This window comes from Budorcas taxicolor, chromosome 22 (assembly GCF_023091745.1).
Source record: "Budorcas taxicolor isolate Tak-1 chromosome 22, Takin1.1, whole genome shotgun sequence".
Taxonomy (NCBI): Eukaryota; Metazoa; Chordata; class Mammalia; order Artiodactyla; family Bovidae; genus Budorcas; species Budorcas taxicolor.
Window position 1 is genome coordinate 30,250,100 of NC_068931.1, and position 12,292 is coordinate 30,262,391.

The window sequence follows — 12,292 nt, forward strand, 5'->3', positions numbered from 1 at the left end:
TTGAATAACTTGATTTTTTATTTACTTCTTTATTTATTTTAATATTTGTCTTATTTATTTACTTATTTATGGTTGCACTGGGTCTTTGTTGATGCACAAGGGCTTTCTCCAGCTGCAGTGAGTAAGGGCTACTCTTGAGTTTCACTGCACAGAGTTCTCACTGTGGTGGCTTCTCTCGTGGTGGAACATGGGCTCTAGGTGAGCAGGCTTCAGTAGTTGTGGCTCATGGAATTAGTTGTTCTGTGGCATGTGGGGTCTTAGTGCCCCAATCAGAGATCAAACCCATGTCCCCTGCACTGGCAGGATTCTTAACCACTGGATGACTAGGGAAGTCCCTTGACTAACTTTAATTCAAAATAATCAATCTATTATTACATTTTGGAGAGGCCCGCCCTGAGCCCCAACAGCGGTCATGTAGAATGATGGAACAGAAATAACTCTAGTTCTGTTTCTTCTTTGCATGCTTCCCTGGGCCAGCATGTTGATTTCAAACCTACTGTCTAAATGCAGAAATCTATTAAGTACCCCGGGAGATAGTGGAGGACAGAGGACTCTGGTGTGCTGCAGCCCATCGGGTGGCAGAGAGCCAGACACGACATAGTGACTAAACAACAATGACAAATAAAGCACCACAAGGTTGGAGCCAGGATGCTTAGCTGAACGCAAGGAGGTAACCCTTATGTATAGCGGATGGAAGCAATGGTTCAACAAATCAACTCTGTGCGGAATGTAGTGTTCACTAAAGGATAGGTAATAAAACCATCAGGAGCACCACAGTAATTATTGAGTCATCCAACAAGATTTTTTCAGAGAGTTTTTAGCACTAGCATTATTAGAAATTGTTGCCATCTGTGATAAGAAAAAGAAGAGGGAGGGTAGGCCAACTTTTGATCGGTTGTATTATTATTTTTAAATCTTGCTTGTGTGCACGTGCTCAGTCATGTCTGACTCTGCAACCACATGGACTGTAGCCTGCCAAGCTCCTCTGTCCATGGGATTCTCCAGGCAGGACCACTGGAATGGGTTGCCATGCCCTCCTCCAGGGGATTCTCCCGACCCAGTGATTGAACCTGAGTCTCGTGTGTCCCCCACAATGGAAGGCGGGTTCTTTACCACTGAGCCACCTGGGTTTTTTAATCTACTACAGCCAATTCACCTTGCTCTTGCCAGCAGGTGGGTGAACTGATTTCACTGCTCTAGCCTTGGAAAGCCACTGGCCATCCTATGTACCCATTCTGGAGCCTGGACCACTCCTGAAAGCCAGAGCACGGGACAGCCATCACTGACAGCAGAGATTTTTCATGAGTGGCCATGTCGTCACTCTGGCTTTCATACCTCATCTCTTTATTTACCACCATCTTCCTAAAGATGCAGGCTTCCCTCATAGCTCAGTTGGTAAAGAATCTGCCTGCAGTGCAGGAGACCCGGTTTCAATTCCTGGGTTGGGAAGATCCCTTGGAGAAGGAAATGGCAACCCACTTCACTATTCTTGCCTGGAGAATCCCATGGACAGAGGAGCCTGGCAGGCTACAGTCCATGGGGTCACAAGAGCTGGACACGACTTAGTGACTAAACCACCACCACCACCACCATCTTCCTAAAATGGAATTGCCTGGCTTGTGGAGAAGTAACCTCCCAACTGGGTCATTATTGAGTTCAGGGAAAGAAGCAGTGTTCATGCAGTAAGCCAGGGGATGAGGGCAACCTGGAATGAGAGTGAAAGGTTCTGTCATGAGTTACTGCTCTAAAACAGAAATGGTTCAGGACTTCCCTGGTGGCCCAGTGGCTAAGACTCTGCCTTCCCAACGCAAGGGGCTGGGTTAAAAAAGAAAAAGAAACGAAATGGCTGGAAATGAGGTCTCATGAAGAAATATGCTGTTCTTCTTTCCAGAAATGACTAGATAAAGATGTTTGAAAGTCTGACAATTTAAAGCAGATGGAAACAGCACTGTATGGGAAAGTGACTAAGGTTTATTGAGCATCTACTGTGTGTACCAGCACTCCCCTCACTTTATCTCCTTTAAGCCCTCTACATATCATTTCTATTCTATAACATGAATGTTTTGAAGGTTAGAAGAGAGAGTTTATCCACTGAGCTAGGGTGAACAATAGAGGAAAATGAACTTTTGCTAAGGATTCATTATGTACTGAGCACTGAGCTATCGCTTTAAATATAATATGTTTGCAAAGAGCCTTGCAAAATACATATTATTATTTTCAGAATACAGAGAGTAAAACTGGGCTCAGAGTTTATGATATTCAAACTGAGTTCATCCTGCATTAATATAAAATAAGCTAGGAAGATTCAAACCCAAGACTATCTATATACCCCTCATAAAACCTGCCTAATTTACTACAATATGCTTTTTCCTGTGGAAGTAAGCACTGGCTCAAGGCACTAAAAATAAATCAGGCCAGACCTAATGAAAGTCAAGTTCAGAGTCTGAAATAAATTTAATAAATCCTGTGTCCTGATTATAAGAATTGGTGTCTACGGGAAAATTTGATGTATGCTGGCTGGAGACAAATGCTTTTGCTAAAGCAGTCCCATAAATGGAGTGGAACAAGGCAGGCATGTTTAGAAGAGAAAGAATGATGTTGACAAAATGACAAGAACCCATGCAGTTATTATATCCATGCTTTAGATTGGTGCCCCTGAAAACAAGCTCAGACTGCAGGATTCCAGTTATCTTGGAGGATTCAAGACAAAGGTTATTGGAAAAGAGTGTTGTTGTTATTGTTGTTCGGTTTCTAAGTTGTGTCTGACTCTTTTGCAACCTCATGGACTGTAGCCCGCAGGCTCCTCTGTCCATGGTATTTCCCAAGCAAGAATACTGGAGTGGGTTGTCACTTCCTTCTCCATGAGATCTTCCCGACCCAGGGATAGAACCTGCATCTCCTGCCCTGGCAGGTAGACTCTTAAGCACTAAACCACCAGGGAAGCCCATTGGAAAGGGGTCCCAGGCTATATTTGTAGGAGAAGGGCAAGTGGTGTAGAGAAAATGGGGCAACACTTGAAGAGGCCATTCTGATAGTCTCTCTGGCTGGCAGCTGGTGGTTGATGAGGTATATGGAAAAGATGGGTACATTCCACAGTTGTGTGTTGACTGTTGCACCTCCTTCCCCATACAGTGGGTCCATTCATCCAAGGCAACATTATGGGTGATTTCATAATAACACACCAGCATTCTGTGAACTCTCAGAAAGCTGCGCCGGATGAGGTGCTGTGGAGAAGAAAGAGGAGCATACACCTGGAATACGTGTCAGTCCAGATAAATATGAATTCCTACCCTCCAGGGTGTTAAAGACCCCATGTAATCTACTTACCACCAAGTGCGGTAAGTGCTATCTCCAAAATCTGGAGAGGAGGTAGGGATATAACACTTATCTTTGGACCCCAGGCAACTGGACCTCTAAAAATTTTACTGTATCACTTGCCTCTTATCTCCTAACCTAAGGTTTATCTTCTTCTTTTTAAAAACTTTTTTTATCAGAGTTTAGTTGCTTTACAATATTGTGTTAGTTTCTGCTGTACAGAAAAATGAATCAGTTATGTGTGTGTGTGTGTGTGTGTGTGTGTGTGTGTATCCCCCTTGTTTTTTGGATTTACTTCCCATTTAGGTCACCACAGAGTCCTGAATAGAGTTCCTTGTGCTCTATGTAGATTCTCATTAGTTGTCTATTTTATCATACGGTATCAAGAGTGTATGGGCTTCCCAGGTGGCTCAGGGGTTAAAGAATCTGCCTGCAATGCAGGAGCCACAGGAGATGTGGGTTTGATCCCTGGGTCAGAAAGATTCTCTGGAGGAGGGCATGGCAATTCACTCCAGTATTCTTGCCTGGTGAGTCCCATGAACAGAGAAGCCTGGTGTGCTACGGTCCATAGGGTTACAGAGAGTTGGACCACGACCGACATGACTTAGCAAGCATGCACAGCAATAGGTCAACCCCAATCTCCTAATTCATCCCACCCCAATCCTTTTCCCCCATGGTATCCATACATTTATTCTCTATGTCTGTGTCTCTATTACTGCTTTGCAAATAGGTTCATCTCTATCATTTTTCTAGATTCTATATATTTGCTTTAATATACAATATTTGTATTTCTCTTTCTGGCTTACTTCATTCTGTATGACAGTCTCTAGATCCATCCTCATCTCTGCAAAGGGCACAATTTCATTCCTTTTTTATGACAGAGTAGTATTCCATTGTATTAATATGTGTGTGTATGTGTATATATATATACACATACACCACATCTTCTTTATCCATTCCTCTGTTAATGGAAGGATTTAGCTTCTAACCTCCAGTGTGAATGTTTCTTACCAGGGCATCCATAGTGCTTACCCTTTCATGCTTCCCAGCTTGAATTAACATACTGTCATCAGTCTGGTGGACCAGGGCAGTGTTGGGGGGAATGTCTAGATGACGAATTTCCTTTTGTACTGCACCATGAAAGAGAACAGGCGCATTCACAAAACCCTGGGATAAGATCTTTGATATGGTGTCAGTTTTCAGTGAAAGCAAACTTCTGGTTGTTGTCTTCGGGGACTGAAAAATAATTTGCTCTATAGAGACAGAACATCTGGCATTAGAGCTGAGACTGGGTTAATACTCAGTCAAGTTTACAATGGTCTTTTGATGCACCTGTTTTACCAACAGTGAGACTGATGAATTAAACAGAGATATGAGGAAGATCTTTCAAGTATTCAAGGATGTCTTTAATCTCTGCCCTTTCTCTCAGGACACAGCTTTGCTTACAACGTTCCCTTTCAGCCTGGAGGGAGGTGGGTGTGTCAGCGGCTTCCACTTGGCCTTTCCTATCATGATAGCTCTCACCTCACAGGTCAGAGAACAATTCGGGGTTTCTTCCAGCTGCCAAATATATCAAATTCAATTATGCACTCAGGGCCTAAGCAAATGACCCTAGTGGTCTGTGGACACATTAGACCCACTGTGAGACAGGTTGGGCCAGGAATCTATTTATCATTTGGCTTCCATCTGACTCCTCCCCACCCTGCCTGCTGCAGTGAAAGGGGCCATGAAGATGTTGAGTCCCCTGGTATCAGTTCCATTCCAGTGCTGAATCCAGGAGTCTAGAAGGATTTGACTATTTCCTCTGACCATGGGTTTAGGTACTCTAAAAATAGTGGCAGGTCCCTTTGAGAAGGAGGTCTGAGAAACTATCCCTTTTTTCCTAAATAAATATTTTAAAGATTTTTTTAAAGTGTGGACCATTGAAAAAGTCTTTATTGAGTTTGTTATAATATTGTTTTTGGTTTATCTTTGTTTGTTTTTCACTGGGAGGCATGTGGATCTTAGCTCCCCAATCAAGGATTGAACCTGCACCCCGTACAATGGAAGGCAAAGTCACTGGACCACCAGGGAAGTCCCATGGAGAAACTACTCCTGATGCCCCCTGAGATACTTGAGAGTTTTTCCTAAAGGAACCAGGCATCCTATTTAATTGGCCTGAGAATTGGCCAGGCCTAAAAACTGGGCAAAGAGTCAATATTTTTCATTTCTGTAGCTGAAATCACTCTTAATCCTTTTCGGTTACATTGCTTAAACAGCACTCTCATTGGCTAACTATGGACCCTGTATGAGGCCTTGGTCCAGATTCCTGCTGTTCAGAACCTTGGCTGACATTTCAGCCCTGCTGCCATTTTCAGAATTCCATTCTCCTTGTCTGTGATGGTGAAGTGCAACTGCCTGCCTTGTGCTCCTCTGAAATCCTTCCACCTCCTGTGACATTGGGGAGCCCATGTCAATGGTTCCCTATCATCCATTCATCCATGGTAGCTGACAGGATGAGTTGTAAGATTTAGCAAAAGAAAAAAAGAAAAAAAGAAAAAACCAAGACAGAGATTGCCCAATGAAATTTGAATTTCAGATAAACAATGAATAATTTCTTGACAAAAATATGCCCAAAAAATTGCCTCCTATATTTTACCTGGCATCCCTACTTACCAGTGAAATCTTTACTTCTTTAAAGAAAGGAGTGCCCACTGGGCCTCCCAGTGTATACAGGCAAGCTAGTGGGATCTCAGGTCTTATGTAATATTTGTTCTAGGATGACCAGCTCTCTGAGCCTTTTAATCCCTTCCTCAACATTTTGCCAAGGAAGTCCAGGCATCTCTACCTTATTTATTTTTGTTTGACAAACAATGTTTGTCATTGTTTTCCCCACACTGGAAGGAAACATCAGCAGTATAGCTATTCTCACCAGGATGTTAAATTCTCAGTCCTGGGAGAGCACCCCTGTGGTAATAAACTCCTGCTTACCCAGCCTTATGTGCCACCCCTCATCGCAGTCCAGCATCCTCGCGATCCCTTCCCAGTCATGTTCTCTTGGCTCATCCTGGCATGTTTTAGCCAGATTCTGTGACTCTTTCAGTAAACAATCTCTTTTCTCCCATAACAGGCCAGGCTGTGATGTGTTCCTACTTAGGATTCTAGAAACAGGAAGGGGAGGTGGGACCGCATCTAGAGGAGGATCAGTATCACCTTGCAAATCACCTGCCCAGGGTGGGTCTCTGCATGGTCTACAGACAGGGAAGGCTGCCATTTCCAGCAAGGGGGAGGGTGTCACTTCCTCCAGCTCAGGTTGTTCAGGGGGACCTGGAGTTCAAGGTCTTCAAGGGCATCCTCTAAATGTCTCCATCGCAGGTCTCAAGGTTTCAATCATTGCCTATCAGAGTTCTGATCTTACTGTAGAAGGCTATGAATTGAGCCTCCTGGGTGATATTATACTTTTTTAAACATTTTAATTTTATTTATTTATTTTTGACTCCGCTGAGTCTTTGTTGTGCATGGGCATTCTCTAGTTGCAGTGCGTGGGTTTCTCACATCCGTGGCCTCTCTTGTTGCGCAGCACCGGCTACAGGTGCTTCAGTAGTTGTGACAGGCAGGCTCAGTAGCTGCGGCATACAGGCTTAGTTGCTCCTTGGCATGTGGGATCTTCAAATCTGTGTCCCCTGCATTGGCAGACAGATTCTTAACCACTGAGCCACCAGGGAAGTTCCATATGTGACACTACTCTTACCATCAGATTCTGGTCTGGATTTTCAGCAAAACCGTTCCCTGGTGGCTCAGATGGTAAAGAATCTGCCTGCGGTGTAGGATACTTGGGTTTGATCCCTGGGTCAGGAAGATCCCCTGGAGAAGGGAATGGCAACCCCCTCCATTATTCTTACCTGGAGGATTCCGTGGACAGAGGAGCCTGGCAGGCTACAGTCCATGGGGTTGCAAAGAGTCAGACACGACTGAGTCACTAACACTACCACTGCTACCCTCCAATTACAGGAGATAAGGATTCCTTAATCACCGCCATGAAGACTTTCCAGATGTCTTCATGTCTTGAGGTGACAGTTGGGTGAATCTGAAGCTTCCCTCAGAACTTCACTTAACAATAATTAACTAATGCCACTCTCTCTAATTATCACGGCTCCTTTACTGCTCCTCACTGCTCTCAGAATGCTAGAGGTATTTCAGAAGCCAGTTCATCTCCTTGACCTTGTATCTCATTCCACAGCTGATGTCTTAGTAAAGATGATGCTGTGATGCACCAGAAGTTATCTAACGGTCTAACTTCACTGTCTAACTTCTTCACTGTCTAACTTCTAATACCAAACGTCTTCAGTTGACTTATCTCCAGAAGCAAACCCTGCAGTGAGTATTAGAGTACCTTTTAGAGTTTATTTAGGAAGTGATCTCAGGAAATTGGGAAAAGAGTGAGGAAGTAAGAGAAAAAGGAAGACAGACAATAAAGGATGCATTATCAAAGAAGTCGCCATCTTTAGCAATAAAGTTGAATTCCAGTGATATTTATTTCACTGTATAAATACACACACACAGATATATATATATATATAAAGTTTTTTTCTACCTAATAATATGGTGATTATCTTTCTATATCAGTACATCAGCATATCATCTGCACAGTACTCCAACAGATTTTTTTGGAATATATGCATTTAAAGAGGTTAATAAGGATAGTTTTTCCAAGATTCTTCACATATGTGGAAATGACACTCTTCACATATGTGGAAAATATTTTTACATAGGTGAGAGTATCTATAAAAAATGTTTTGAGGTAGAATCGCTATGTAAAGACAGTATGTATTTTCAAATTTGATAGCTATTGCCAAGTTGTGTGGAGAAGGCAATGGCACCCCACTTCAGTACTCTTGCCTGGAAAATCCCATGGATGGAGGAGCCTGGTAGGCTGCAGTCCATGGGGTTGCTAAGAGTCAGACACGACTGAGCAAATTCACTTTCACTTTTCACTTTCATGCATTGGAGAAGGAAATGGCAACCCACTCCAGTGTTCTTGCCTGGAGAATCCCAGGGACAGGGGAGCCTGGTGGGCTGCCATCTATGGGGTCGCACAGAGTCGAATACGACTGCAGTGACTTAGCAGCAGCAGCCAAGTTGTGCTTCTAAAAAGTTTAAGGCATTAAAGCCCTCTAAATACTTGAAAGAAGTTTCTATTATCCCTCCTTTCTGCAGGGAAATCTTCACTTCCTTAAATTGATGGGAGAGGTGAGTCAAACACTTCTAGAAAATATCTTTTATCCTTGGTAAAATACTCAATGACATTTCGAAATTATCAGTGGCATTTTTATGCTAAAGAACTTTCCAAGGCAAAATTAAAATAATTTAGTTTCCAGTGCAATTAAATAATTGATAAGACTCTTGGGCAAAAAAATACCATTTTATTTTTAGACGATGAATAATGAAAAATTTGATAGCTAAAGAAGTCCATTTTGGCATGTCTGTTCTGACATATCATATGATAATTTGGTGGGACAAAATCATCTGTATGAATCTTCACATTTTGAACAACACCAATAATAAATACTGCGGTTGGTAACGATTCTGAACAGACCCATGTCTTCATCAGGATTTGAGTTTAACCTTAACAACAACAAATCAGTTGCTATTTTGTGGTTGTCAAAGAATTATTTTCCATAAACTTGAGCATTCTGGAGACCTTTCTTTATGATGCTGTTGATATCATTGTCAGAATCTATCAAAAGGCAGATGGCAAAAGGAAACTTTTAATTGCATTTTCTTTGATTTAAATGAGTCACCCTCACTAACCACTTTTTTCAGAAAAAAGGAAATTAATTTTTTACACTCTCCTCAGGCTGAAAAGACCATCTATAGCATGCACACCAGGATCCTTCGCTTTCCACCTGCAAGATTGATTAATCCATAGCACAAAAAAATGTAAATCTTTGGGGATCTTGTCACTTTTATGGTCTGTAGAAGATGAATTCAAGAAAGATTTCAATATTGCTTGAGCCTCTGGCCCCAGAATAATATAGCCGTGTCACCAGGGGAATGTCTTCAGGAACACGCCAAGCTGTGATAGTTTACAGATTCATAAAATGTATTGATCAAGCTTCATCTCCTGTAGTTCTAAATAGAGTATTAAAGGATTTTATCTTCTACACTAGAGCAGCCCGATACTGCTAAGTGTGGCAATGAACAAACACATGAAAATCAAATACAACCAACAAACACAAAAGGATTTGGCTCATGTCTCAACTATCATCAAGTTAACGGTGCAGTCATGTAAAGCTTCTCCTGTTAATTCAATAATTAGCCCTTTCCTGATGGACAGCTTAATGCTTGGCCACACTGGCTGTTTGTGAAGGCAGAGCGGCTAGGCATGCCACGGCAGAATAATTTGTAGAGGTTCAATCGGATTCCAAAAAGCCACCCATCCACTCACTTCGTTTCTGGTTAGACTCCTGTCTGTCTCCCTAAATTTCTGCTGGTGGATTGGGCACTGAAACATTGACCACAACAACATGGCAATGGTGTTGACATTTCAACCTGGTTCCAGTTCTCAAAGATTAGACAATTCTGGACTCTTATTTTCTAAACCAGGCTTTCAACAAAGAACAGTGAAGTTCGCTTTTTATTTATTTTTCTGAAATTGTAACTCTGGGCTTTTTTTTCCATGAGTAATGCAATGTAACTGTTGCCGTTGACCCCAAAATTCACTGCATTGCTAAGATTTTATTTTTCTTGGTTGACTGTCCTTTTCATTTTAAATGTTTTTGAACATCTTTTTTTTTCAGGGGCGGGGGAGAAGATCCAAATTAGAATGCTACAATTCTCTCACTGTTCCGTGACAAGACAGTTTCAGTTATATGAAGAAGATATTTCAGATAAAATAGTATTTGCACTATTATCAGTGGATATAAATTCTGTAAATAAATTTATAGTGTGAATTATTGAGAAGAATTCAAGTCTGTGATCCTCTTGATATGGAAGAAAATAAAAAGACAACAGTCTAGATGCATACACAATGCCTAACGACTTCCCCATGGCTCAGCAGTAAAGAATCTGCTTGCAATGCAAGAGACACAGGAGATGCTGGTTTGATTCCTGGGTCAGAAAGATCCCCTGGAGAAGGGAATGGCAACCCACTCCAGTATTCTGGCCTGGGAAATCCCATGGACAGGGGAGCCTGGCGGGCTACAGGCCACAGGGTCACAAAGAGTCGGACACAACTGAGCACAGACGCAGTGTCTATTTACAAAGATGTGTTTCCTCACATGAAGACAGTCTTGCAGAAGAGGGATAATTCTATATTTTCTTCATTTAAGAGGAAGATTGGTGACCAGTAGAGGTCTGAGGTACTGAGAACTCTCTAGAAAAGGCATAGCTCCTTCATTGTTTTGTCAAAGACCTAAAATCTAATGGCTAAAAATGTTATTTGCATTTTTGCAATACTTACTATTCGATAATGGTTAATGGATATATAAATGTTTCTCTAATTAAATTGGGAAAATGATGAATCTTCATTACAAATGAATTTCTGAAAGAAGCTTTCACCAGAGCATATAGTTAGTTAGCAACAGCTTTTTTACCTCCATGGATGAGAGAAATGTCATTTCTTTCAAGAGTCATTTTATGGTAGATTCAGGTTATAGTTTTTATTTTGTTGTGAAACTAGGCTTCTTCCTGGGTCCACAGGAAAGAATAATTTCCAACTACATAGAGCTCACAGATTATCATTTATCCCAAAGAAATAAATTTGCCATTAAATAGTGCATATTTTTTAATGGAAAAATCAATATCACTTCAAGACATAAATCTTTCATTCTTAAAGACATACTCTGAACTTCAGGTGAACAATGAATTAACAACCTCTATAACTTTACTAATTAAAAAAATTACCATAAAGATGTTTAAGCAGTTCAATAATGTGATATACAAATTCTGGAGAAATTTTTTTCTGCTTTTTCAATAAAGTTTTCAATCATTTCTATGAAAGTATTTACATAAGTGAATATCCTGGAAAAGATAGTTCATGAGTTGTAGATTGTACATACACAATACAAGAAGACATGTAACCTGGATTAAGCTTTCTTTGCTATAAAATGAGAAAGTTAAGCTAGAGGTTTTCCTCGATTCTTTTAATTCTATGCCAGTCTCATCATAAGAACACTCGCTATTAGAATGTCGGGTTCAGAAACTTGTCTTGGATATCTCAGAGGAGCAGGTGTAGCTGTGCCCCTACTAGCCTTTTGGGCTTTGTAGACAACTTCAATCAGGTCTAGGTCCACAGGGGAATCTATGGTTCCACTAGAAATGTGCCCTCAGGAGATTCTGTATTACCTCACATTTCGAGAGGACATCACTCCAAGGCACAAACATGTAGAAACTGAGGGCCCTGGGCACACATTATCAAACCAGGCCTCAGACTTTCTGTTTCTCTCCCTTGACTGGCCATGAATGTTGCTGGAGGGGAAGCTAAGGATTATGCCCATAGTTCCTTGGCTGTCTATGGCTTCTTTTAAAATGTAATCTCTAGCACTGCACAGGGTAGGGGGTAGTATTCACTGATGGACATCAAGGGCTCCTAAAACATCTCCAAAAGCTAAAAGAAATGTAATTTTCTGCTTCAGGAAGTGCCACGAAGTGACAGCAGAAACTGCTGAAGGGACTAGTAGTTCCGACCACTTCTTTCCATCTGCTGAGCATTTTGACATTTTGATTTATTCTGCCGGCTTGGCTAAAGTATCTTTGGCTTCATAATTAACAGCTATGTAATTCCTCAGTTAATTACTATTTTTATTACTCATGTTCCTGAGAACCATAGACCCTTTAGCCTGGGTTAGAAGTCACATCCATTTCAACAGATTTGGATTTCTCTGAAACTTACTTATGGATGGAGAGTTCCTTTTGTTTCATCCAACTTCATGACTAGCACATGCTAAACTTTTTACGCAAAATACATATTATTCTGTGTGATTGCCCGCTCAGGAGC